Raw genomic sequence first — 26541 nt, forward strand, 5'->3', positions numbered from 1 at the left:
AACGGTCTACAAGGGCCTGGACACAGAGACCTGGGAGGAAGTTGCCTGGTGCGAGCTCCAGGTAAGCATGGGCCCCGAGGCCCCGGCAGCCAAAGTGCCTGCGTCTCATCCAGGGACCCTGCTCTCCTCATTGCGGATTCTCCCCTGGCTGAGGGTAGCACCGCATCCTCGCAGGCTCCCACGCCGCCACAGTCTGTGCACTCCCCCAGCCTGTGGGGATTGGGCTTGAGCGCCCAAGCTGCTCTCTGTGGCATGGGCAACCTGGGCTGTTGGCTGAGAAGGGCTGGGTGGTGCTGAGTGCGGGAGAGAGCGTGGGGGTGATGGCAGGGGCTTGGGGGCAGGTGTGTTGAGTTCCTCCAAGCTGAAGCTTCTCCCATCTGTACCTTGGGTCAGAAGCCATCTAGCTAGCAGGCGTACACTTAAAATAATTACGTTAGGGGACTTAAACTCCTGGTGAAGAATAGAGGCTACACACAGGACACCTTTCTAGTAACAAAGCCCTGCTGTCATTTCTGTTCTCTTCCTCCCCCCACTCCCCACTGGAAAGCCTCTGCTTTGAAAGGGTTTTTAAGCTGTCAAACACTCAGAGTTGAACGCCAGAGCGCACTTTTTTTAATGGGATGTGACTTCATTTTTTTTTTCCTGATAATTAAGTGTTTTGGTTAAGTCCAGAGTTTGGTGGTTTCAGCAAATGAAACTAAAGCCTTATGATCAAGTAAAACCTAACGTTTCCCATACCTCTAAGTGCTGTAGCTGGTATAGAAGAGAAGTCCTGGATTGTAGAATTCAGCCTCGGCTTCCTTTTTATGTCTCTCTGTAGTAAGTTTCTGGATGTGAAAATGAAGTTCTTGCAACAATTTATCTTTTCTCAGGCATGATATTGATGCACCTTCTCCAGCATGGGTTATACACATGGGTCTTTTTTGGTGAAGTTTTGGCATCTTTCATAAGTTCACCTAGGTTCTTAATGCTCACTTTCATGAGACCTCTGCTTTTGTGCCTTTTTTTTTCTTTTCCTCCCTTCCCTTTTGATCAGTTTTTCTAGACTATCACTTCATCTCTACTGTTTCATAGAATTAACTGAGGGTTCACAACTGTATCTTAAGTTATGAGCCCTGGTACAAACCCTGTATTTACTGGGCAGCCAAAATTCCCAGTGAATACAGGAGCTTGGTGTCATGGGTTGCAGTGGTATCCAAGCACAGCTGGTGAACAATGAATGGAAACATCGATGCTGAATATCCATGTGTGTTTTACACTGCGAAACAACTTTATTCTCATGTGACTGGCACATGAGCAGATGCACAGCCTAGTTGTTCTCCCAGATGATTTGGTTGTACAGTGTAGTTGCAATTCATTGTAATCCCAGAATGATTTAAAAAAACACGCAGGAAATGCTTCTCAGTCTTCACATGAATGTTTCCTTGTCTAATAGGAATCAGTGAAATAAAGAGCCCAGCAATACAGGCTGGGCAGGTAAGAGGCCTTTTGAGTGAGAACTGTGGTACACTGTAACATGGAGGCTAGGTAGAAAAAGAATCGGGTGAGAGAAGAGCCTAGGACTATGCATGTTGCTGTATGAGAAATGCAGGAGTATCTCCAAAACTGGAAGGGATTTTTCTGTAAATTAATGTTGGGATATTATGGAAAACCAAAGTTATTTAGCAAATTTGACTTGAATGTGTTGTGCAAGTTATGTCATAACATAATGGTCACAGAGATGTAGAAATAATTTTCCTGTCAAAATTCTCTCAGTTGTACTACTAGTTGATTTTGGTTTTTCTGGGGGTGTCTTGAATGGATTGAACATCCTGACTTGAAAAGGTTGCATCAGGAAATGGAAAGATAACTTACAAATTCCAATTCAAGCTCTCCAGAAACATGTATAATTGGGTGCAGAAATCTATACTATAACATTCATTGATGCTACTTCCTCTCCCTCTATCCACCTTCCTGCTTCATTTGTCTAGGAAATGATGATGCAGTTTTCTGTGAAGGTGTTAAAGGGTTAAAAACCTTTCAACTACAGTTCAAAATGTCTCCTTGTGGAAGGACTATCTGTAATCATTATTTTCTCATTAACTTTCATTATATAGCTCTAGTTTCAAATCTGGTTTTGCCACTAAATGTTTATTTCTCCATTTCCCACAGAGTTCCATAGAGCTTCTCTAACTTTTGAGGGGAAAGTCTAGTATTTTTGACCAGACAAGTACAAGAAAAGCAGTTAGAATTCATCAGATTACTTGCGTCTGCCACTCCTGTCAGTGTCAATTAGTTGTGCAAATTTGAAGGCAGTGTTGAAAGCCAGATAACATGAGGTTGTACTTGGTTACATTTTCAGTTTTCTGTTGAAAGCCAACATTTCTGTCTTGTGAATAAAGTGTAGCTGAGTGACAACCACAGGGGTTTTTTTTATTACAATGTCAGATCTATGTTCTCAGCACGTTTTGAAAAAAACAAATAGCCAGCCACATAGGCAAGTGGACTTTGCATTGTTCAGTGGAATTTGAGTTGTTTTATACTCATACAATCTAATTGAGAGTTCTTATTGTGGAAGCATGGGAGTGTAATCTGTGTCTGAAGCTGGCGCATCTAAATGTTTTTGTACGTTTCTACATGTACATGTCAATTACTCTACCTAGTTGTAGGTGTTACTGGGTAAGAACATTCAATTCAGCTAAGTTAAAAAAGAAAAAACAAAAGAAAAAAAATCCCTGGTAGGAAACCACAAATACCCTACTGTTGAAACCGTAAGATGGCTTCCTTGATAGTTTTATACCACAGAAAGTAATCAGAAGGCCTTGTTGCATAGCTGCATTTAAATGTTGCCTTCCTATCTAGCCTTTTAGGGGACACGTACACCTATGTACTTATCTTTTTTTTTTTCCCCCCAAAGAGTAATTGAAGTTTTCCATGCTGAACAGTTGCTCTCATTCAGTCTTGGCTACAGTGAATGCAGTCAACAAAACTAAATAAATTGTGGGAGGCTTTTTATTAAAGTATGATCATATCACAAGTATATATGAGACCCAGAGAATGAAAGGCAATGGAATACCTTTTCCTGCATGTAATTTGATTAGCTTTCAGTGAAGGCTTATTGAATATAATACAGAGTAGGAGAAACTTCTGCCTTTGAAAGATATAACAAATAGGACTCTTTATATTTGACTCTTCCCTCTCCCTGAATTGTGTATGTAGATGCCCCCACCTTGGCTCCTTTGCTGCACCATATCACAGATGCAGGATCATTGAGCAGAAGGTGAGGAGGGAAAGGGGGAGTCTACAGAACCTGGATGCAGCAGCAGCCAGAACCGTGGGGGGAGTGGTTTTCAGGTAGGATTCTGGGAGCTGCACATTAACCCCAGCCACCTGGGGACAGCCCTGCTCTGGACAAAGGCCTTGTGTATATTGTTTTAAGTTCACCAAATATAGTTTGTCTGAGAAATTTGGGGAAATAAATGGATTTTTCCTTGACCTACCAGAAATGTAATGCTTTGGTCTTGAAGGATTTTGTTTCATAGGAGAGTGGTTAAAGTTGGAATCTGATCATATTTTAGGCTTCAGATTAAAAGTTTAGCTGGAGCTAGGTTTTGGTTTGGTCAAGCTAAAATATGAACATTTTTTTTTTTTTAGTAAAATCCAAACTAGAAAATTAGGTTTTTTGACTTCTGAAAGGAGAATAGCTATGTTTCAAAGTAGCATGCATCCTAACTAGAGTCTCTGTTTGTTGAGTCAGGCAGCTGGGTTTTGCCTACCTAACAGTGGTAGAGTAAACATTCTTGCTAGCTAGACACAGGCTTTCAGACTCTTCAGATTTTCATCTAATTCCCCTTTAGGGACCTGTAGAAAAATCCAGGGGGAGTTGTAAGTACAAAACTACATCAATGAGAATGCCTCACTCCTACTTTTCACTTCCTGTTTGATTCTACTTATGAACCTTGATAGCTGGAGGTTCTTGTCTGTAGCTCCCCTGATGCAAACGTAGTAAAGATGGAAAGTGTTCTTTGCCTGAAAAGATCCAGAAGAGGGGCTGCTTATGAACATTATTAAAGCACCCCCTTTTTACAGTGGTTGTCCAATATCAAAGGTGGCTGTGTGTGATCTACTTTTTTTTACTTAGTTATGTTTGTTTACCACTAGTGTGTCTGGAGTGCATGAAGACTGAATATCCTGACAACAATGCATGGCATATTCTTAATGTTCACTGGAACAAATATTCTCAGTAGAGCTCTGGCTGTACATTGGTGGCTCCTAAATTTTACCTGAAATAGCTTTGGAATTTAACTCCTCCCCTCCAACTCACCTTCCTCAATTCCTCCCTATTCCAAATCTTAATTCTAAATTCCATTGCTTACTTAAGATTGCACTTGCCAAACCCTGCAACCCAACAGAGAGATCTGTCTGAGCCCCCTCTACATGTTATAGGTATCACACAATTAACTGGTTAATTGCACAATTACATTGAGACCAGCTATACTGCAAAGCGCCTGTCACATCATAAAAAGCTCCAACCAGCTATAAAGTTAGACATAAAAAATGTGTACTAACTTTAGAGCTGGTTGCTATTAAGCTTTAATTTGCACAGGTAGCAGGGGCTCCCCCGTGGCTAGGAGTCCTGTAACTGAGGGATGTCTCAGCCCCATCAGCTGCCAACTCTGGGCCCCAGGTTTGTGAAACCCCCAGGACTGGGAGATCATGGTTTCTGTAGTCTCTCAGTCCTGGGGGTTTCACACACTCCAGGGGCTGGGAGACTACAGCAGCTGCATCTCCTAGCCTTGGGGGGAGCATTGGGTAACCTGCAGCTGAGGGGGCTCCTGGCTGCTGGAGCTTGCTTTTTGCCAGTGCAGAGGGAGCCTGGGATTGGGCTTCCCCTGCACTGGCAATAACATACTATGGGATCGAATGTGTGATCCCACAGTCTTGCTTCTTGCCATGCATTTGTGGCACAGCAGGTGATGCAATTGTGTGGCTTGCACATTAGAACCCATTGCACCTTCATCTGCATGCGTAGAAGGGCCTTAAGTATAGTGTTGATCCCATGCTGGGTACCATTTTATAGAACAATGTCATCTTACAGTGGCAACTTTCTGTTGTGCTTGCTTACATCCCAGTTTGACTGGGGCAGTCCTGGATTCTGTAGGTTAGTTCTGGCTGGTTGGTCATAAGTACTGGGTTGGACTCTGGCAGGGAGGCAGAGCAGCATAATGTGCCGTCCAGGCAGGTGGGTAGGCACTACTGCTGCTGTGTGGGAGCAAGGAATTTAGGGATCTTGGATATGGCATCCTAGGTAGGGTGACTACACATTCTCCCACCTTCTTCCTGCATAGCAGCAGTGGTACCTGCCTTCCTGCCTTCCTGGTGCACCATGCCGCTTTTTCTCCCCACTGGACTCTGGCCTGGGACTTATGACCAACCAGCTGGGACTGGTCTATGGAATCTGGGACTGTCCCAGCCAAAGTAGTATATATGGTCACTCTACAGATCGTCTTGTCTTTTAGATTAATGTTCTTTAAAAATGAAGAACTGAAAACAGTACTTGAGACATTGTGAGAGCAAGTAATATTGCTTTTTTATTTAATTTATGGATATTTCTTGGTCTTTCATAAGTTTCTTACATAAATTCATTCCAGATTAGCTGACAGCTAATTGATTTTAATATTGTGGTATTAATGCTCTACAGTTACAAGATGAGATTTAGGTTTAAGAATTTTAAATTAGGCTGGATAAAAGAGTCTTTTAAAAACATTAACTCTGGGCCCATTTGTGCTTGCTAAATTTTTGTTTCTAAACCTAGTTTCTGTCTTTACAGTTCAGTTCCCAAAATTGTAAATTTTAAAAAGAATATTTGTCTATGTAAGGACTGCCACTTGGTAACAGTAGTCTCTCGCAATGAATGGGGAGAGGGGAAGATAGCTGAAAGTTGCAGCTGTATATAGAAGGAAATATTTAGCTTGATTCTAAATGGACCACACTTGAACGCTACATACTAGATTCTTATACTGTGAAAAGGAAACATAGAATTCCTAGTCTCCTAAGGGTGGGATTTTTTAATTGTGAAAAGGCCGTGATCCTGCACTCTTCATATTGGAGCCCAGTGAGTAGGCAACTTGGAAATTTGTTATCTAACTCGTTTATGCATCACTGAAGGTTTTGCAGACTATCTCCACTAACAAGCAACTACATCACAAAAAATATGTTGCATCCTCTGAAGGCAGGATGCCCTGCAGATGCATTGGCCTGGCTTTCATTCTTGTTAGGTGGGCACAAAATTCACCTGATGGCAGTTGAATGTGTGGGGGAGAGGGAGGCTGTAGATAACCAATAACTAAGCAGCTTATTAATGGTAAGGTGACTGTGTCCTGAATAGCAGAAGGATTTTTTTCTGTTATTCCTGGTATGTATTGAAGACTATTTTGGAGGAGAAAATGTAAATTAAAAGGTAATTCAATATTAACTTTCAACCAGACAACTTTTATCTAAACTTCAAGATAAGACAACTCTTGAAATGGGGACATCAGTATGTTGTTGATTGATAGAACTTCATTTTGGAAAAGGTAATTGGCAAAGCTTTTATTCACTTTTAAGGTGTGTGTGTGTGTGTGTGTGGGGAGGGAACTCTGTAAGTATAGCATGTAATTGCTGTTGTTACTGTTAGTGATGCTGAAAATAGTGTAAGGAATGTGGTATTTAAAATGCAAATAAATTAGCTTCAATTTAATCTTTTGTCAAATAAAAACCCAAACCATATCAAGCAGAAACAAACTTCAGATATTTACTTTTTATTTTCTTTTTCACTAGAATAAAGGTTTATTTTTAACAACAGACTATAGACTTTTATCCTATTAAGCGGTACATAATGGATATATCCAAGATCTAGTCTAGTGAAAGGAAAATGGGTGAAAGTATTTTGTTTGAAACAAATTGCGTCCCCTTTGCTCACTCTCTTCCAAGGCTGACAGAAAAATATTCAGGCCTGAAGTATAGCTGCCAAGGCTTGGTCTGTCTGACATTATGTAAATAATCTTATTAAGTTTGCAAATCACAATAAGCCTAAATTCATTGTCGAGGACTGGTGAGGGTGTAACAAAATTGACCTAACTCAGTAACCAGCTCAGTGATGATAATTACAGGCCATGTTACTGCTTGGAGTAGAAATTACCTATGTGAGGCATTTGGTTTAAAAGTGTGATTTCCCTTCATGTGTTTTGTTAATGGCCAAGATCTTTTCAGGGACTGGAAGAAATCTCTACAACAGAGCTTAGAGATCAGTACAGCTAGAGGTAGAACTTGCCATGGCTGCTGCCCAACTCAGCCCTATGGGAAGCAATGAATCCCTTCCTGGTTGCTTCTCTGGGCCCCCAAGCAGTGAACCATCTATCCTCAACTATTTCTATAAGATCTAACTTTTGACTTGTCACTCTCTTGCTAACCAGAAAAGGCTTATCAGGCCTTATCTTGAGTTTTAAGAGGCTCCTGTGCAGTGGAGGAAAAGGGAGCTGATCTAGTGGTCAGGGAACTAAAACCTAGCTCTGCATTGTGACCTTGGGGTAAGTCACTTTGCTTGTCTGTACTTCAGTTTCCTATTGCTAAAAATAGTAGCACTTCCGTACTTAAGTGGTGTTGTGAAAATGAATTGGTAGTAGATTTTGGGGTGCCCAGACAGTACATAATCAGAGGCCATATAAATAGATGAGCCTTCCTAATTTCTCTAGGGAAGACTTCCATGCCCCTACTCATGTAAATTTTGGCAGTGGATGTGGACAGTATCATGCATTAAGGTGTTTATTAGTGGGAAAGGACCCACTCTGCCAACCCCAAATAATTGTTAGGGCTCCAAGCTATAATTGGTTAATGGGGTCTAACAAATGTTAAAGGCTTGCACGGAGTTTGAGGTGCTAAAGCTATAAAAGGTGATTTAGGTTTCTTGGGTTAATTGAGAATTCTCTTCTCCTACAACTGTTTGCCTGTGGGAAGTGGCTTTAGGCACGTGGAATATGTGATTTTGCTGAGCCTTACTTTCTACAGCAGTTAAATTTGAAATGAATCCAGACAAGACAAAGGTGTGAGAGTGGTGAGGGGAGGGGGAAATGGGGCACTGATCATTGAGTTCAGTTTTCCCTTGTTGATTGGCAGCTTTGAATCTTCGGATGGACCTGGAGCCTCAGGTGATTGCAGTGAATAGGAGCAGGAGCACCTTTTACCAACTCCATCTGGTTGAGAAGGTTGTGGCCCTTTTTCAGATTCAGATCTGGCTGCTATCATCTATGTCTTTGTAACCTCAAAGCTAAACTATTGCAATGTGCTCTACATCAGGCTGCCTTTTGAAGACTGTCGGGAAATTGCAGCAAGTTCAGTATGTGACAGTGGTGAGTCACTAGGAACACAGCTCCAATGCTCCAGGGTCTGCACTGGTTCCCAACAGCTTTCTGGTCAAAATTCAAGGTGCTGGTTTTGACTTAAAAGGCCCTAAATCATGGGCAGCTGGTGCCTCCTAATACTAAGGGGGGGCAACAGCGGGTGATTTGCCAACTGGGGGGGCAGAGGCAGAGAGAGAATTTTTTTTTTGGGCGGAGGGGGCTGAGCATGCATCCCTGCGTGCGTGTGCCCCCCCACCCCCCACGTGAAAATCTGCAGGGGGAGGGCAAAGGACCATGGGGGCAGAGGGAAGGAAGGAGGCTGGGGCTGGCACTGGGTAGGGATCAGTCTCGGGGGCTGTTGCACCTGTGCAGCTGCCCCTTCCTCTGTGCCAGGTGTCATTGCTGGGCACCAGTATCCACTGTCCCCAGCCCTGCACTGGCCCTGGCTGCCTCCCCAGTCTGGCCTCAGCCCTGCATTGCCCAGCAGGGCCTGGAGCTGAAGCAGGGCCAGCCTCAGCTTGGCAGCTGGGTGAATGATTTGCCCCTGCCCCTACTCCACTCCCTCCTGCAGTGTGGGAGGTCTTGATCTCACCCTCCCCTTCCACCTTCCTTATCCCCTCCACCCAAAGAAACCTTTTATGTACCTGCCTACTGTGCTGGGCTGGCTGTGAGCCTGGCACACGCCTCCCCCTGCTGTAGCAGCCTGCAGCTGGGTTGTCCAGCGGCAAACCCGGAAGTGCTGCCGGCGCTTCTCTCAATGGGGGCACGGCCAATCTCAGGGGGTGCACATGCACCTGCGTGCACCCCTATGCATCACCAATGCCCTGAATAGTCTGGGACCTATGTACTTAATGGATCTTTATGCCCCATCTCAAATCATAAAGTCAGCTGAGGGCTCCTGCAACAAGTCTGTTTGGCAGAAACCTGTGGAAGGTCATTCCCTGCAGTTGCCTTTGAGCTCTGAAGCTCTCTCCCTCTTGAGGCCTGCCAGAGCCTGAGCCTGGGATTGTTTTTGGAAGTGCTGTAAAAGCTTTCTGTTTTGGCAGGCATTTAGCAAATGAAGCTAGACTGGAACATTGCTTAGGGGGAGTTCTCTTTTATGCTGATGCTCTAGTTGCCTTTTAAGCCGTTTTGTTTTTCTGTTTTACAAGTTATTCTATTCTCTTATTGTATAAGCTGTTCTGAATCTTAACTGGGAACAGTAGCATTTTAAATCAAAGGGAAAAAGGGGTTAACTTGGAAAGCATGAGGCTTGGAAGGGACTGCAGTGCTTTCCTCCTGTTTTCGGTGTGCTTTGCTTTGTCTGCATTATGGAAGAAGTTGAGGTGCATCGCTGCTTCAGTCTGATATTGAATCAGCACTTATAAAAGAAAATTGACCGTATTGGAAATTGGCCTGATGTGGCCAATAATTTGGCTGGTAAATGCCCGTGTGTGTGCTGCCACAGTGCAGCATGTAGGCAGCAAGGAGCACAGCCCAGCAACATAGAGAGCTGTGTGCAGCTGGTAAGTCTGTTGTGGTGGAAGGGCAGGGGGAAAGGGAAGGGCTGTGGAGCGGGGCGGGGGCAGATAAATGCCCCCTGTGGTGAGGGAGGGAGTGGGGCTGGGGTAGGTGCAGTCCCTGGCAGGGCAGGCTGGGGCCGGGGACTGTGCCAGGCTCTTCCTGGCGGGGGGCTAGGGGGAACTGGAGCTGGCTGCACTTGGGGCAGGTGGCAGCCACTGGGAGGAGCCTATGGAGGGGGCTGCAGCCACCCCAAATTTTGCCATAGCACCCCCCTCCCAACGCTGCTGCTACCTGTCCCGAGTGTAGCAGGGTCTAGCACCCCCCACTGGGAAGAGCCTGGTGCGGCCCCTGCCCACAGCCTGCAGCTGAAGCCTACTCTGCCCTGCCCTGTGCAGATCTGGGGGGCACACCCCCTGCCCCCCCGTGCCTTCCTGGGGTGTGTGCAGTGGCAGGAGCTGCGCCCCCCCTCCGGACAAGCTGCTCACTCCCTCACCCTACTCTGGCTGTGCAACACTTACCCCACCCCTACTTCCTCCCTCATCGTGATGGGTGTTGATCTGCCCCCCACCCCTTCCCTCCCCTTCCACCAAAACAGACTTACCAGCTGCATCCAGCTCTCCAAGCTGTATTGGAAATTGGATCTGTATCGGCTGGTATGCCTCCTTAAAAATCCGCTATCAGTATTGGCCCCCCAAAACTCTATCCGTGCACCCCTAGGAAGAAGTTCAGACATGCATTAGAAGAAGTAATAATGGAATCTTCCCCTTGACACTGGAAATCTGTTGGGGGATTCTTGCTCATTCTTCTGCTCCCACTTTTGGGTACCTTGTTACTTCCCTTCCCATTCCAACCCCTGGGGTTCATCTTAGGCAACTTTTTCAGCAGCCAGCCAGCTTCCCTAGTAAGTAGCTTTTCTGGGAGATCTAACTTAACCAGGACTAGAACTTGGAGTGGACATGTGACCCATTCATGCTGGTGTAATATACACTTGGTTTTGTACATTGATGTAAATGACGCTGAACTCTTGAGCAGACAGATCATGGTTATCCTGGGGTGGACTAGTTGCTGGAATAGGCACTATTACAGTGCCTTTGCTGCTTTGGTGGGTAACATGTAATAACTGTTTGCTCAATGTAAATAGGTTATCCCAGGATGACTGTGAACCAGCTAATGTGGTTCTGCATTCGTTTGTTTGTTTTGTTTGTTTACCCTTCCCCCAGAGTAACTCTATACTTGCATAGGACTATTTTTGTGTCAAGTCTTTTTTTATTATTTTTACATTGTTTATACCTGTGTATGTTGTTTGTATCTGGTTCTAAAAACTATAGATTGCATTTACTTTGCAACTGCAAATAAATGCAACTCTGAAGTCAGTGGAATTGTGCCCTCTTTCTTCTAAATGTAACTTCCACTTTAAAACGGTGCTGCATGTCTATAATCCTTTTAAAACACCAGTGTAGATGTATAGTGACAACCAACTTACTGTGAATTAAGCTTGCTGGATTGTACTAGTACTGCTTAGTAAATGTACATTTTTACATCTTGGCTATTCAGTAGGAATAATGGGGGAATTCGTTTGAATGCCATTGTTGTGGGGATACACGTGTCATGGGTTAAACTACCAAGGAGAGAGTAATTTAAAACCTAATCCCATCTGTGTTCTTTAGTTGTTTGCTACAGTGGGATACAAAACACTTATTCAAGAACTCTGGGGAAAATAGATGAGAGGGAGAGACTCAAATAACATTTTTGTCCTTTCCCTGTGAACTCAGTCTGATCCACATCCAAACTTGTTTTTAAATGGAAAGTTCCACATATTTGAGCTATTTGATCCTTAAATAAGTCTCTCATGACTTTTTCCCCCCTCAAAATTAAATTAACTTTGGTATCTCTTCTTTTTCAGTAAGATAAACTAAACCCATACCAGATATAGCTCAGCATCTTATTGGAGGTTCCAAAAAGAATCTTTCTGTATTTTAGACATTGCTTATCTTGCAGCACCTTAAATTGGATAACAGCTGTACAGTTAATACTTCTGTTAACCTTTTTCTTAATCATTTTATATTATGAAAGGAACTAGACTAACTTGTTGGGGAAACGGTTGACTTGAGCCAGTTCTTACTTTTACTTAATTTTAACATTAGTAGATTTCACTAGAGATCTCAAACATAAAAAAGCCAACAAGCTGTGTATATGACACATGATTTTCTGTTATCTGTTTGGTTTTTTGATGCATTTTTGCCTTTTCTTGTTATGATACTAATGGCCTTAACATGGCAAGGTTACTTTATTTGGGCAGCTACTAATGCAGGTAGTTTGGGTATTAGGTGTGCACCGATTTAGAGATTTTGGGGGGGGCTGATACTGATGGCCAATTTATTAACCAGCCGTATTGGCCGATACTGATCTGATTGCTGATACACAGGCTGACAGCTTGGAGAGATGCATTCAGCTGGTAAGTCTGTTGTAGGGGAAGGGGTGTGGGAGAGGGACTGATTGAGGCTCCTGCTGCTGCAAACCATGTGCCCCCCAGATCTCTGCGCAGGGCGAAGATGGGCTGCTGCTGGTGCCAGGCTTTCCCTGGTGGGGAGGGGGTTGGGCTAGGGCTGTGCTTGGGGCAGGCGGTGGCAGTGCTGGGAGGTGGGGCTGCAGGGGCCTGTAGCACCCCTCCCAGTTCTGCTGCCTCCTGCCCCAAGCACAGCCCTGGCCCAACCCCTTCCCCATGAGGGAGAGCCTGGCGGCAGCAGCAGCCCACCTTTACCCTGTGCAGAGACCTGGGGGGCACATCTTCTCCTCCCCCCCTCCTCCGCCCCCATGGCTCGCAGCAGCAGGAGCCTCCTCTCGGATGAGCTGCTCACAACTCCATCTGCCACCCTATGCTGGCTGGGCATTGCCTGCACCTGCTCCACTCCCTCCCTCCCTCACTGCAGGGCCCTCAATCTGCCCTCCTCCCGCCCATTCCCCTACAACAGACTTATCAGCCAAATGCTGCTCTCCAAGTTGCTGGACTGGCTGCATGCATGCTGTGGCTGCATGCATGCATGTGGTATTTATCGGCCAAAAAAAGTTGATTGTCAACAATGTAAACTTTCTTTTTATCGGTGCTGATACAATATGGACCAATGTATCGGTGTGCCTCTATTGAGTACTCTCATTAGTATCTCTCAAATGCATTTCAATTCTTCTAAATATAACTTTCTTCTAAATGTAATTTCCAGTTTAAAAAGGTACTGCATGTCTATGATCCTTTATAAAATACCAGTATGGGTGTAGCATGACAAAACCAATTTACTGTAAATTAAGCTTGCTGGATTAAACTAGTACTGCTTAGTCAATGTACATTTTACATCTTGACTATTCAAGTAATGCTGTAAGGACAAGTACAGTTAAAACTTATTTGTTTTAGCCAGATAGCATCAAGTTACTTTCACTTTGAGAGAGAGCACTAAAGAAACAATCTAGTTTGTCTTCTCAGGAATGTAGAGAATCAAAAGTTTATTTTCCATTAAAATTGTGAGAGGTTTGGTGAAGTTGATCTATGCAACTGATGTACTGTATACCCCACTTACTTGCTTTCTAGATAAGTAAGCAAATTAAGTACTTGTATAACAGCATGTGAATCGCAGTTTGTTACCTATTGCTTCCACTGTAAAAGACCAGCAGTTTTTATGCAGTTCTGTTAAGTGCATAACATGTTTGAGCCCTGCTGTCTACTTTGACCCAATTCTACTCCCTCTAGCTGTGTAATCTGTAAAACTAATGAGGGCCAATTTCAGGGGTGCTGCTGGAGATGTAAAGCTCCTCCAGTACAAGGTAACCACTCTTGGTGAGGTGTTAAGAGCTTAATGGCCTGTTCCTTGTAATGAGCATTGTTTACACTGAAACTAGGGAAATGCCTAGGCTTTTTTTTTCTTTTCAGTCCCTACGTCTATGAATTTAACTGGAGTACATTTCTTGCTCTCTAGCTTATGCTTGGGGACTCAATTATGGCATCTTTGCATATCTGAGTACCTTCTAGAACTGTTTTTTCTAATTTGTTTTAGAACCTTTTAATCATGGTAACATTTTTAGAGTTGACGTGTTCTGCTGGCTGAGCTAATAAAGCTACATGGGGGTTGTCTGAGTAGAACCAACTTTGTCTATTAAAGTAGAACTGTGTAAGACTTATGAGTCGGTTGGCACCTCTACACTATTGCAGAACTGCTCTTTCTTGTTGGAGTATTTGGTAGTATCTAGAACTTGTAAAAACTATTGATTCCAAATGCTTTCATTGTTCTTGCTCTTCACTGCTGAATAAAGAGGAATTGTCGTTTGATGTGTATTTGAACTGGCTTTTTTTCTCTTGCGTAACAGTGCTTCTCTTGTCTTGGAAATTGCATTGTACATGATAAAAAGTAAGTTGCGTTGGTAAAATAGACTTGCTTTTTTTCTCAGTTAGAATAACTTTTTTACTGTCTCTGGCTTTTAATTGAATTAAGATTAATATCTGTTAAATATTATCTTCATGGTAAACAAAGTAACTTAAAAGTAGTGTGCAACAGTGTGCATGTTTTTTGCCCATTTCTCTTCAAACACACAGACTAGAATTCATTTACTTTTATGGTATATGCTTACTTATCTCAAGCCATAGAGTGTTATTGTTTCAAGTTTTTAACAGTTATAATCATCTATACCATTCTTGGCTAATGTGGGGTTTTAAAAATGTTGGCAAGTCAAAGCAATAGCTTATGATCATAGCATGTGAGCTGTAGGCCATACACTTATTAGTGCAGTGAAGCAGAGGATGAAACAAACTATTTTAAAAACTACTTTTAAGATCCTGTAAGAACTGGTAACAACTTTACAAGCTTGGGGTGCATTAGGGTGGAGTGGGGAGGGGTTGGACATGTTCTCTCCCTTGGGTCCCCCCCTCCTGTGCCCAAATTCTTCAGCAGAGATGGAAGAATGCTTACTTGCAGCTGAAATGTACCAATTCTATTGCATTTCAGGAGTTTACAGCAGGCTTCATTTCCTTATCTGAAGCAAGCCTCTTGGTTAAAATTAATTTTCTAAACCGATATGGCCTTTTGAGCTATGCCATGTACCCCAATGCATCTTCACTGCAAAACTGTCAATCTGGACTTTTCTACGTCAGCCCTTCTCGGCAACTTGGATCAAACTAGAGCTAGTTGCTTAGTGCCAGAGCAGGCCTTTTTTGTCAGAGCCAGTGGAGAACTGACTTGGTTAAATTAGGTGTTGTGCCATCTGACTTGTAGCCCTCATCTGTTGTTCCATCTGACTTGGGTCACTAAAAACAATTGCCATTGCCATCTTGGGTTGTCAGATACTTTCTGTTTTGCTTAACGCTTGTTTCGCTTAATGTTCTTTTTTTTTTTTAGGAACCAGTTAAGAGCACTAAGCAGGGGTTGCCTGTAATTGTCATTTAATAAATTTTCTGGCCCCCATGCCCCTAATTTCATGCAATTCTGAAATTTTAAATCAATACATTTAAATAAATGCTTTAAAATAAACATTGATATAATGTGTCAATTGTTTTAAAAAAATTAATTTTGCCAAGCCTACCTGTAGGCTAGCACTTCTCAGCCAGGATGCCTTGACATCCTTTCAGGGGTGCTGTGGGATGCCACAGTAGGTGTGCAAATACAATTCACAAGATAAATCCAGAGATTTAAAATTGGAATTGTCACACATTCTGACCTGTTCTAGGATTTCTGAGTTTTGCAGCAGCAGAATTGCTGTATTTTTCTGTAGTAAAAAATGGAGTGAAAACAGGTTTGGCATTTTCCAAGGGGTGTCTTGAGTCTGAGGGGTTTCTTGAGTCCAGAAAGTTTGAGAACCACTGGCTTAGACAAAGGATGATATTGAAGTATCTCTCATGTTCTTGGTGAGTCTTTCAACCACTAAGCTCTCGTAAAAGGAGGGCGCTGCCATAAAGTATCTTCAGTATTTGGGATGCTTTTCTCTGCCGTCTCCAGTAAAAGCCCTCCAGTTTATAGGTTCTATCCCAAAACTTTTTTGGGGGGAGGGCCCTAAAGAAAACTTAATAGAAATTTTACTCACTTATCCTTTATAGACCAGTGCCACAGCTTCCATGTTGTGACTGCTCTTTCACACTACTGAAGCCTTTTATTTTTTTAAACTCTAACTATGAACAAACAGACTACAAACTCATGCCGAATAATGATCCATGACATTTAAAAATGTAACCAGACCTTTCTGTTTAGTTGTAAGGAGAGGAGAGGGTAGGATGTGCCTGGTTGATTCCACAGGAATTCTGTTGTCATGTGCTTATCTATGAGTTAAACTTAATTTCAGAATATCTCTAAAAGAATTTTGGGACTGACAAACTTGCAATAACCAATTTGCTTAAATGAGACCTGGATATTTTTTCTTTTTTAAAGAAACAAATTGAAACTTCGTAAGTTGAATTCTTTTGCATGTATATCGTGGAAGCAGTTGGGCTGTTGCACTGGTGAATGAACTTCAGAGGTAAAATTGTAGGAAATCTTTGCCTATTATAGTACTTTTGTATACTCTTATTCACGTCTTCCATAGAGAGAGTTGGTGAAGAAATCTATTCTGGTTACAGTGTTCAGCTACCTTTCATACCATGACTGAGATCAGCTGATTTAAGAGGAAATAATTTTTCTATATATCTTGGTCCCTATTCCTGTAATCGCTTAAATATGAAGTGAAATGCATCTTTACTTTGTCCATTGAAGTCATAGCCCTGTGTAGGACTGGAACTGCCTGCATTTATTATCATTAAACCAAGTAATATAACCACATTCATCCTTACTCCAGCTTATTCTGAAAAAGTTACTTAAAAAAGCATTTTGGAATACATCCAATAGGAAAGACCTTGTTGCGGGGGATGGGAGTGGGGAGGAATGGGAACACCTACTCCTTACTGTAGATGGAAGCTGATGCAAAATTTGCCAAATCCAAATTTTTGAAGGAGGAAAGTTTTCTCCCTAACTGGACCACCTTGGGGAACATTGTCTCTACTAATCTGAGATACAAAGATGCAATCCTGAAGAAGGTAGAGCACATACTTGTGCAGGCAGGCTGAGAGAGAGGTGTGGCTTTGGTGGTGCCAAGTTGGTTTTGTTACAAACTAGGGGAGGATTACATGGTGACTTATAAATAATGCAAGAACTGAATAATACATTGGCATGGAGGCTTCATTAAAAATGAACACTTCTTCATATAATCTTTAATGGACTTTCTTAAAATACTTCTTTCAGTGAATGTCTTTGATTTCAAATGACCCAGATATTCACCAGGCTATCCAATAGCACAAGGGTTCTCAACCTTTTCCTGAAGGAACCCCCGGCATACTATAAACACTTCATGGTGTACTTGTGCCACAACAACTGCCCCAGCTCCCCAGCCTTGCCCTCATGGCCCCAGGTGCAGTGGGCATTGCTCGGTGGCAGGGAGTGCACCCTGGGGCCCCACTCACCTGAGCAGCAGTAGTGTGGAGCCCTGCCTGCCCACCCAAAGCGCTGTCTGCAAGATGGAGGCTGTGGGGCCTGGTGGTGGGCCTGTTCCTGCCCCTGTCTGTTCCTTAAGACTTGCCTCAACCCCAGGGAGCTGAAGTGGCTCTTCCCCATGCCAGGCTGGGTGGACCCCTGAAACTTGCTCAGGGGGGTCTGAGGCCCCACAACAGGGAGGTGGAGGGGCCTCCGAACCCCCCCCCCCCCACCTGGGAACTGCTGTAATAATATGTGCAAAAAAATAAATAAATAAAGCTCCAGTAATCTTACGAAGATAGTTATGAGTGCTCTCTCCCCCAACCTCCAGAACAACTTCGTGTTTGTCAGTTTACTCATTTGTGAGGGTTTTTCCCCCTTCTAGTAAGTCTCTTCCTATAATAAAAAGAAACGTCTAGCTTCTGTCATTCTTCTTGTCAATTAAATAAGAAACATCTTGCAATATTCCAGTCTTCTAAAAAGTTTCTCTATCTAGTAAGGACCAGATTCTCCATAAATCTTTTGTAAAAGGCCTTGGTGTTGGTGGGTAATATGGTGGTGCTTTAGACCACAGGAGCACTGCTAAGAAGCTACAATTGTGATTTTAAGTAAACAACAAAAAACCCTTGCCCCCAAAGCAGTGCACTTTGGGGTGTGATCAGAAGTAACAATTGAAATATTTCAAGGGGCCAGCTGTGCAAATATTTCAAAAGCAACTGAAGTACTCTAATATAGTATCTTATTTCAAGAAGTACTATTTTGAGTGTTTCAGTTAGTGTTACATTTATATGGTGACAGGAGACTCGGGTCCTCCAAAATCCCACAGTGCAATCCTTTTTCTCCTCTTCTTCCCATGGGGTGGGGGAATGGAGGGAGTGGGGGGACATTCAGCAGGTCCCACTCCCTGGTCCTGACTGCTCCAGTAATTGGGGGGCCTACTGTCACTGGTGCTGGGTTGTTTAGCTTAGTTCTCTGCTTTAGTGAGTGGGGAACAGAGAAGTAGAGGGTTGAGGTCTGGAGGGTCAGCATCCTGGTGGTGGAGAACCAGGGAGCCCCCATTGCTACCAGCATGAAGACCTTCAGCCCCAGTCGGGATCACATCAGGCTCGGGAGCCAGAGTCCTAGTGATGAGATGGGGAGGGGATGCTTCCTGTCACCTGCCCCACCTATCCAAAGACAACTTCTGCCCCTCTGATTGGAGATACATGGCTTCATGAGATTTTGAACTGTTGGAGTTAGGCGGTGGGTACCCACAGCAGCTGCACGCATCTCCTCCATCTGAAATAATTCCTCTTTGAAACTTTTCCAAGCCTGTATCTCTTATGGTGTATACAGAAGTAACTGTTGAAACATTTCTCAGTGAATTTATTACAGTGTTTAAGCCTAGAGTCGTGTGCAAAGCTTATCATGATACAGAACCTCTCATCTACATCTGATCTGAGCCAGCCCCAGGCACAGCCAAAAACAGCGCGAACTTGAATAAGAGGGGTGTGTGTGTGTAAGCATGCATGCAAATAATACAAGTCTCTAATATAATATACTGAACAAATGAAAGGGCATGAAGTTAAGAATATTTATTGTCTGTACAAATAACTCTAGTTAAGACACTGCACAGATTCTGATTTAGACACAGCAGACCCAAGTAAAATAATTCTCCATTAGCTGGTCAATTTGGTAAATGAGGCTTTTAATCTATGGGCTGCCATCTTTGATCTTGCTTTTAGTCCATTTAAAAAAAACTGTCATGTGCCAACAGCGATCTGCAGGTTAGACTAGAGATAAACCAGAACTTGGAATACAATTTTTCTCTGACTTTGCTGGGTGAATGGAGAAGTTGGGTTTTTACAATCTAAAACTGAAAGGAGACTGTGTTTTTATTTATAAGATGTGGCCAAGAATTCATGAGGCAATTCAAATTAAATATTTTTAAGAACAGCCCTGAATTGGCATGTATCAGTAACTTAAAACTGCTTCAGATCAGAAGCACTATCTTCCCCGACCCGTCTTTGGTGGAGTCAGTTGGCAGTTAAATCTGGCTGTTTCACCAAATTTGTAGCGCTACTTTGTAAATAACACCATTTCAGTCTTTGTCAATCCTCTTAGCATTTTTTTAAGACCTGTGATATAACAGTTAACCTGAAATTTGTAGGGAATTAGAGGAAAACTAAGTGTAATTTGGCAGCCTGAGGTGAAATTGGTACTTTGTTGCATCTTGTTATCCAATGATTGTTGGGTTGCATTAAGTAAAGAACATTGTAATGCCTGTGGTCTGCTGACTGCTGTCTTTATGCTTCATTACTGGAAGCATCTGATGTTGCAATTCATTATTCAGCAGTATACATGCTGAAAATGCCTTTTAATTTATATAAACCAATTTTACTTCCTGTATTCCAAGTATTATATTTTTCTCATAAAAATTAAGCGAAAAGTTTAAATTTTTTTCTATGCGACTTGCTTAAAGAAAATATGTTGTTGAAACAGTCATATCTTCTGCTGTAAAAACACGCACATGTACGTACGTGTGTGCGTGTGTGTTTATAGCAGAAGATATGACCGTTTCAACAACTTATTTTCTTTAAGCAAGTCGCATAGAAAAAAAATTTAAACCTTTCGCTTAATTTTTATGAGAAAATATAATTCTGTGTTATATGTATATAAAGGGACAAGGTGGGGTGTCTTAAGCAGAAATTTCAAAGTCTAGACATCTGATTGCCCAATATGAATAAAGTAGGTAGCAGTACTTATTACTTAGCAATGACACAGTGCTGGATAGCATGTCATTACTAGAGATGGGACTTGAACCCAAATCTTGCATTTAGTCCTCTGTTTTAAGGATATTCTTCTACATTAGCATTTGTTTGTGGATAAAATTTTGCGTTCACCAAACTGATCTGCATTAGAAATAATAATATGATGTACTTAGTGTGATATAGTTTAAAATTCTTTGTCCGTAAATGGCATGTGGAGGAATGCGATTGGGGGTGTACATCATGTGGTTTGTGTATTTTAAAGTACTCTTGTTGATTTGAAATTTTAGTCATTTTCTAAATTGCATAAAAGACCTACAAAAATAAGAGGGGTAACTAAGTAGTTATACAAGAAAAATACTGAAAATAACCATGCTAGCAGCATTTTCAAATGCACAAACCAAATAAAATGGAGGTGCAGAATGATGTCAGTGCTACATATAACTCTTACAAAATTAGGAGCCTTTGGCCCTCACGTTAACTGCGTATGGGCTGTGAGTTGGACTATGCTATAAAAACAAAACAAAAAAACCTTACAGCTTTAGGGGGTTAAACTGATCAGTTTGTTTAATTTTGTTCATGTCCAAAAAATACAAGCAGAGTGCTTGCTACTTGCTGTTCACAGATGAATATAGAATACTAGTGTTCTGCTTAAAAAAAAAAAAAAAAAAAAAAGTGTTTAAAAGCATAACAAATGTACTGCGTGGTTTCATTTCTCTGGTGTTATGTTCAGCAAATGACTGACATTTTTAAACATCTACACAAGGTCAATGGTGTCAGACTTGTAGCCCACAGAGCCTTGTCCCATGGCCCATGGAGTTGATGGTGGTAATTTGAGAGTGGAGTAAGTGGCGATGGGGCCTGCCACTTAAATCCAGAGCATGGAGCCCCCTTGGTCAAAGGGCAGGTGTGGCTCTGTTAACCCCAGCTGCCGCACCTGCATCAGGCCCCATAGGGTGGGGTGAGTGATGCCTTTGCAATAAGGTGAGTAGTGAATGGTGGCTCTGGTTCAGCTTTTCTTTCCCTTGTTTTCCTGCCATTTATGGTCATAGTCACAGTTGCTACTTCAGCAATGAACCTTCCTGGCTTATTTTTAGATGAATACATCTGGCACTAGAGTCCATTAGAATTTTTTTGAAAGAATTGCAATAAATACATCTGTATAGGAAGGACAAAGTGTCTCTCTTAGGCAAGGTGCAATTCAAATACTTGTTGTTTTAATTCCTGGAAAAATTACCAGTGTCACTTTAGAATGAATGTTGTATGCTTTATTAATACTTCTGATAGGTTTATAGACTTGCAACATTAAACTGAATAGCTGACATAATAGAAGCTATTGTAACTATATAACTCTTTCTCTAGGTAACACAGCATCAATAGTATTAAAATTTGCTTAGTTTCATGTGTGAATTCTTATGTTGCCCCTGTTTGAATGTGTGTGATAATGATCTTTCTTTGAATAAAAGAAGAAAAGCAGGAAAAAACAGTGCTCCTTGAAGCATCTCTACGACAAAGCTTGTAGCATGCTGCAAGTTTACGTTCTGAATGTGTTCCCTTCTCAAAGATTGTTCATCCTTATTGTAACTTGTAAGTAGCAATGAAATTTCCTATTTTGGAGACATAAATCAGTTGAAGAATGATTGATTAATTGCTTTTCAGAGCTGATTATGTACACTGATAGGGGTTTTTCCCCCCTTTTGTAGGCCTAGAAAAATTAATTTGTATCAGTGCTAATATCTGGGGTTGTAGTTCCTTGAGCATTTTGAGGTGGTGGGTGGGGGAGGGGGTTGCATGTTTTGCCTCGCGTTGCCACAGTATCTGACAAGTGTAAGGAGCATCAAACTTTTTCAGCATATCCCTCAAGTTCTTTTCTTAAGAATGTCTCTAGTGGGCTATGGAATAGAGAAAATCCCACACAACTTACTGATTCGTTTGATGCACTGGCTGGGGGAGTAGTTAGTTGATTGCACGATTTCACAATGATTACACACTTAATTCATACAACACAATTTTATTTTAAAATTCTTTGCTCCACATATAATACTGATTAGCTTTAAGAAATACCACAAACATTAAGAACAAAATAATTACATATATCAGAAACAATGCTCCTTAAAACAATTACAATTACAACTCAAAGTTAAATTTGAATCGATACTATTATTTTCATAATATACTTACAATCCTAGAATTCCGAGAAGCCAAACACCTAAATATGGTTTCATTCCTCAGTAGTACAATTTAATGGGTTGGCCTCAATACTGATAGGACTAAGTCCCCTTCCTTCAGTCCCTTTCAGGTGCTCCGCAGCTTCAGCGTGAACTAAGAGATTCGTGTTCACGGAGAGGGTGGTTCAGGTGATCAGTCTGATCCGGCCTACACTTGTGATTCTTCCTTCGTTGTTCTGCAAGTGAGGTTACCTCCAAATTGGAACAGTAAGTTACAGTTTTTATTGAGTGAGTTGCCGTCTTGGGCCCCTCCTACCCAAACCTGTCACTACTCCCAAATTTGGACTCGGATCTTTCTTAACAGATTCTTTTGCTTGGTAATTGGTTTCTTTTGTTGACCATTTAATTACTTTGAGGAATTTCCATATCACTGAATTGACTTTAATTTCCAGTCTTTTAAAAGGCTCCTAGGTTTGATTTCTCGGAATGTGGGATGTTTGCTTAAGGGTCATTTTTAGGTTAACTTTGTTAATGGCCTCTAAAAATAAAATTCAAGAGTTAAGACTTTGAGCAAAGTCAGGACCTTCTGCATGTAGACCAAAACAATGGCCTAGATAAGAAGATAAATCTTGTCTTCTTCCTAAACTGGCTAATGGGCAACTATTACAAACATTCAAGTGTTACATTCAATATGACAAAGAATCTTAACTTGAACGAAGCGGAAGGGAGAATAATCGGTTCAGATATTTTGGGGGTAAATAATAAAAATAGAAAGTTGTTCATACTTTTGCAGCCAAATGAAGTTGAACTAGAGGGTTAGAAAAATATTTTTTTTTAATTAAATGTAAATGGGTAAAGGAGGGGGAGAAAATACCAGAATTGAATCTTAGTGCAGTGTATATTTTTTCTGACTAAAACATGCACATACTGTGGCAAGGGCTGCAGTGAAAATCATGGGACATTTAAGGCAGTTGAAGTACAACCTGAATGTGTACAGCATTGGTGTGGGGATTTGTCTCTGCTCGGCGGGGTGGGGTGGAAATGGGTCTGAGAAAATACATTTCTCTTCCAGAGCTTGTCATTATAGAGGGAAAGCAGGACTTGGCTCACCTCAGCTTACTGAAATAATCAGAATGTATTTTATTTAGTCAATGAGTATATGAATTTGCATTTGTTTAAAGTCGGATGAGAAGTGTCCCACTCTCTCCAAATCAGATTGGTTTTTTTGAGTCGGTTCATTTTCATTTTACTTTTCCTACCTCTGTACTTCCTGCTATGTTCAAAAATTACCAAATTATGGAGAGTGTGTTCACATAGCATGCCTGGTCAAATTTGAGCAGTATGAAAATTAAAACAACCAAACAAACAACAGAAACTGCTTGTTGTGAGACTTTCAGGGAATTTCCAGTCATGGTGGTCCAATGTCAAGGCAGAGTGAAACACTTTGTTATTACCCTGCTTGTTTGTTTTTCTTCTATGGTTTTTTTTTCTTTCTTTCCATGCTGTAATCTCCTTGGGGCAAAAGAGGCTCTGTGCCTGAGGCCTGTAGATCTTATTACAGTGCACAAGGCAAACAATCTTCTGTGCTCTGTGTAGCGTTAACTCAGGCAGCTCAGATTTGCATGTCATCTTAGAGCAGAGCTTTCCAACTGGAGGCCTCTGAGGGGTTAAGTTGTAGCCTGTGGATTTTCACCCTAGTGCAGCTGGAGTCTAGGCTCCCCCTCTTGCCTCTGGCTGCTGCTTACTGCCTTCACCAGAGAGTGGGGTCATGCAGTACAGTGTGGGTTGCTGATGGTGAGTCTGGGCCGTGGGGGGTGCAGATGGGAAGGGGAGGATCACACGTGCATGGGACAGTACAAAAATTGGCAGTGGAGGGGCTGTCTACTAGGCTTGTGCGAAGCAGCTAGTATTTGGTTTGGATTTGGATTCAACCAACTTGGATGAGGGGGGGGGGGGGGGGGGGTGTCAGTGATTTGATTTGGTGATTTGACTAGCTGTCCTGAATCATAGATTCATAGATATGGGGTCAGAAGGGACCTTGTAGATCTTCTAGTCTGATCCCCTGCCCTGGGCAGGAGAGAGAACTGGGCTGAAATGACCCCAGCTAGGTAAATGTCAAGCCTCCTCTTAAAGACCCCCAAGGTAGAAGCTAGCACCTCCTCCCTTGGAAGTTGGTTCCAGATCCTAGCCGCCCTGACTGAAGTAGTGCCTTCTAATGTCTAGTCTAAACCTACTCTCTAACAACTTATGGCCATTATTCCTTGTAACTGCGGGAGGCGCTCGGGGGGAATAAGTTCTCTCCCAATCCCCACTGGTCCCCCTAGAAAGTTTATAGACGGCCACCAGGTCCCCCCTCAGCCTTCTCTTGTGAAGGCTGAACAGGTTAAGGTTCCATACCCTTTCCTTGTAAGGTCTGCCCTGCTGTCCCCGGATCATGCAAGTGGCCCTCCTTTGGACCCTCAGTGCTGTCCACATCCCTCCTGAAATGCGGTGCCCAGAACTGGATGCAGTACTCCAGCTGCAGCCTGTGCATTGAGGGGGAGGATCACCTCCTTGGCCCTGTTTGTGATGCATCTGTGGATGCACGACAAGGTATGGTTAGCCCTACTGACTGTGTCCTTGCATTGTTGGCTCATGTTCATCTTGAAGTCAATAATGACTCCAAGATCTCTTCCTGCTACCATGCTTTCGAGAAGGGAGTTCCCCAGCCTATAGGTATGCTGCTGGTTCCTAGTGCCTAAGTGCAACACCCTGCACTTTTCAGTACTGAATCCCATCCTATACACATTTGCCCACCCCTGTAACTTGTCCAGGTCCCGCTGTAATCTGTCCTTCCCTTCTAGTGTGCCCACCTCACCCCAAATCTTGGTGTCATCTGTGAATTTAAACAGGCTGCTTTTCACACCGTTGTCCAAGTCCCTAATAAAGAAATTGAACAGTGCAGGTCCAAGGACAGAGCCCTGGGGGACTCCACTGCCCACTTCCCTCCAGGTTGAATATGACCTGTCCACCATCACTCTCCGAATACGACCCCTCAGCCAATTTGCAATCCATCTGACTGTGTAGGCATCAATGTCACAGTCACCTAGCTTTTTAATGAGAATGGGGTGGGAGACAGTGTCAAAGGCCTTCCTGAAGTCCAGAAAGACTACATCCACCGTGACACTTGCGTCCAATGATTTTGTGACCTGATCATAGAAGGCAATTATGTTGGTCTGATAGGACCTGCCCCTAATGAAACCATGCTGGCTGCCCTTGACCGTCATCCCTGCTGCTGGCCCATCACAGATGTGCTCCTTGATAATCTTCTCAAAGAGCTTCCCCAAGATCAAAGTAAGACTAACGGGCCTATAGTTGCCCTGGTCCTCCCTCCTCCCTCTTTTGAAGATGGGGACCACATTGGCCTTCTTCCAGTCATCTGGCACCTGGCCAGAGCACCACGAGTGCTTGTAAAGCTGTGCCAGGGACCCCATGATAACCCCTGCCAATTCTCAACACCCTGGGGTAGAGAGCATCTGGACCTGTGTGAGTGCTGCATTTGAACATGTCCAGCCCCTCTAGAAGTTCCCTAACTCAGTCCCCCATGACCCTAGGCCTGGCGGAGTTTCTCCTGAGTCCATCTTGAATCTCGGTAGGGGAGTCCCGGTCCCTGCACAAGAAAATGGAGGCAAAGAAATAGTTAAAGAGGTCTGCTTTCTCCTTTGGTGCAACCACCAGATTGCCAAGCATATTCTGCAGGGGCCCCATATTATCCTGTGCCTTCTTCAAACTCCCTATGTATTTAAAAAAGGACTTTTTGTTGTCCTTGATGCTTGATGCTAGCCCTAGTTCCGTATCTGCCTCAGCTTTCCTAACAGCCCCCCTACAGACCCGAGCGGTGGAGGTATGTTCCTCTTCAGTGATAGCCCCTCCCTTCCACTGGGTGTACGCCTCCTTTTTGGCAATTGGGCATTCCCGAATGCCCTTGGTGAGTTAGGGGGGCTTTTGGGCACTCTTGCCCCCTTTGCTTTTCATTGGGATTGTCACCCCTTGGGCTTTGAGTATCGTCTCCTTAAGGAACAACCACTCATCTTGGGCACCCAGTTCCTCTACCCTTCAGGACCCCAGTGCCTCTCCTACCAATCTCCTCAACTCATTGAAGTTGGCCCTCTTGAAGTCAAGGGCTACTGCCTTGCTGGAGGCCCTTGACACCCTGTGCTGGGTGGTGAATTCCAGCAAGCGATGATTGCTATCGCCCTGGTGGTCGAGGACCGGGAGTCCCTCACCAGGTCGTCGCCTGTGGCCTGGACCA

The 26541-nt window shown here is 43.0% G+C and overlaps 1 protein-coding gene across 1 annotated transcript in view; it reads left to right on the top strand.

Moving 5' to 3' along the window:
- Positions 1-6: 6 nt before the first annotated feature.
- WNK2 (WNK lysine deficient protein kinase 2) overlaps positions 7-26541 on the top strand; it is a 203770-nt gene continuing 177235 nt past the window's right edge. The window contains exon 1 of the mRNA XM_025197119.1: positions 7-61. The gene's annotated coding sequence lies outside the window, so the exon portion shown is untranslated. The remainder of the gene's footprint in view (positions 62-26541) is intronic.

This window comes from Alligator sinensis, unplaced genomic scaffold, assembly GCF_000455745.1.
Source record: "Alligator sinensis unplaced genomic scaffold, ASM45574v1 scaffold391_1, whole genome shotgun sequence".
In the NCBI taxonomy this organism is placed as follows: Eukaryota; Metazoa; Chordata; order Crocodylia; family Alligatoridae; genus Alligator; species Alligator sinensis.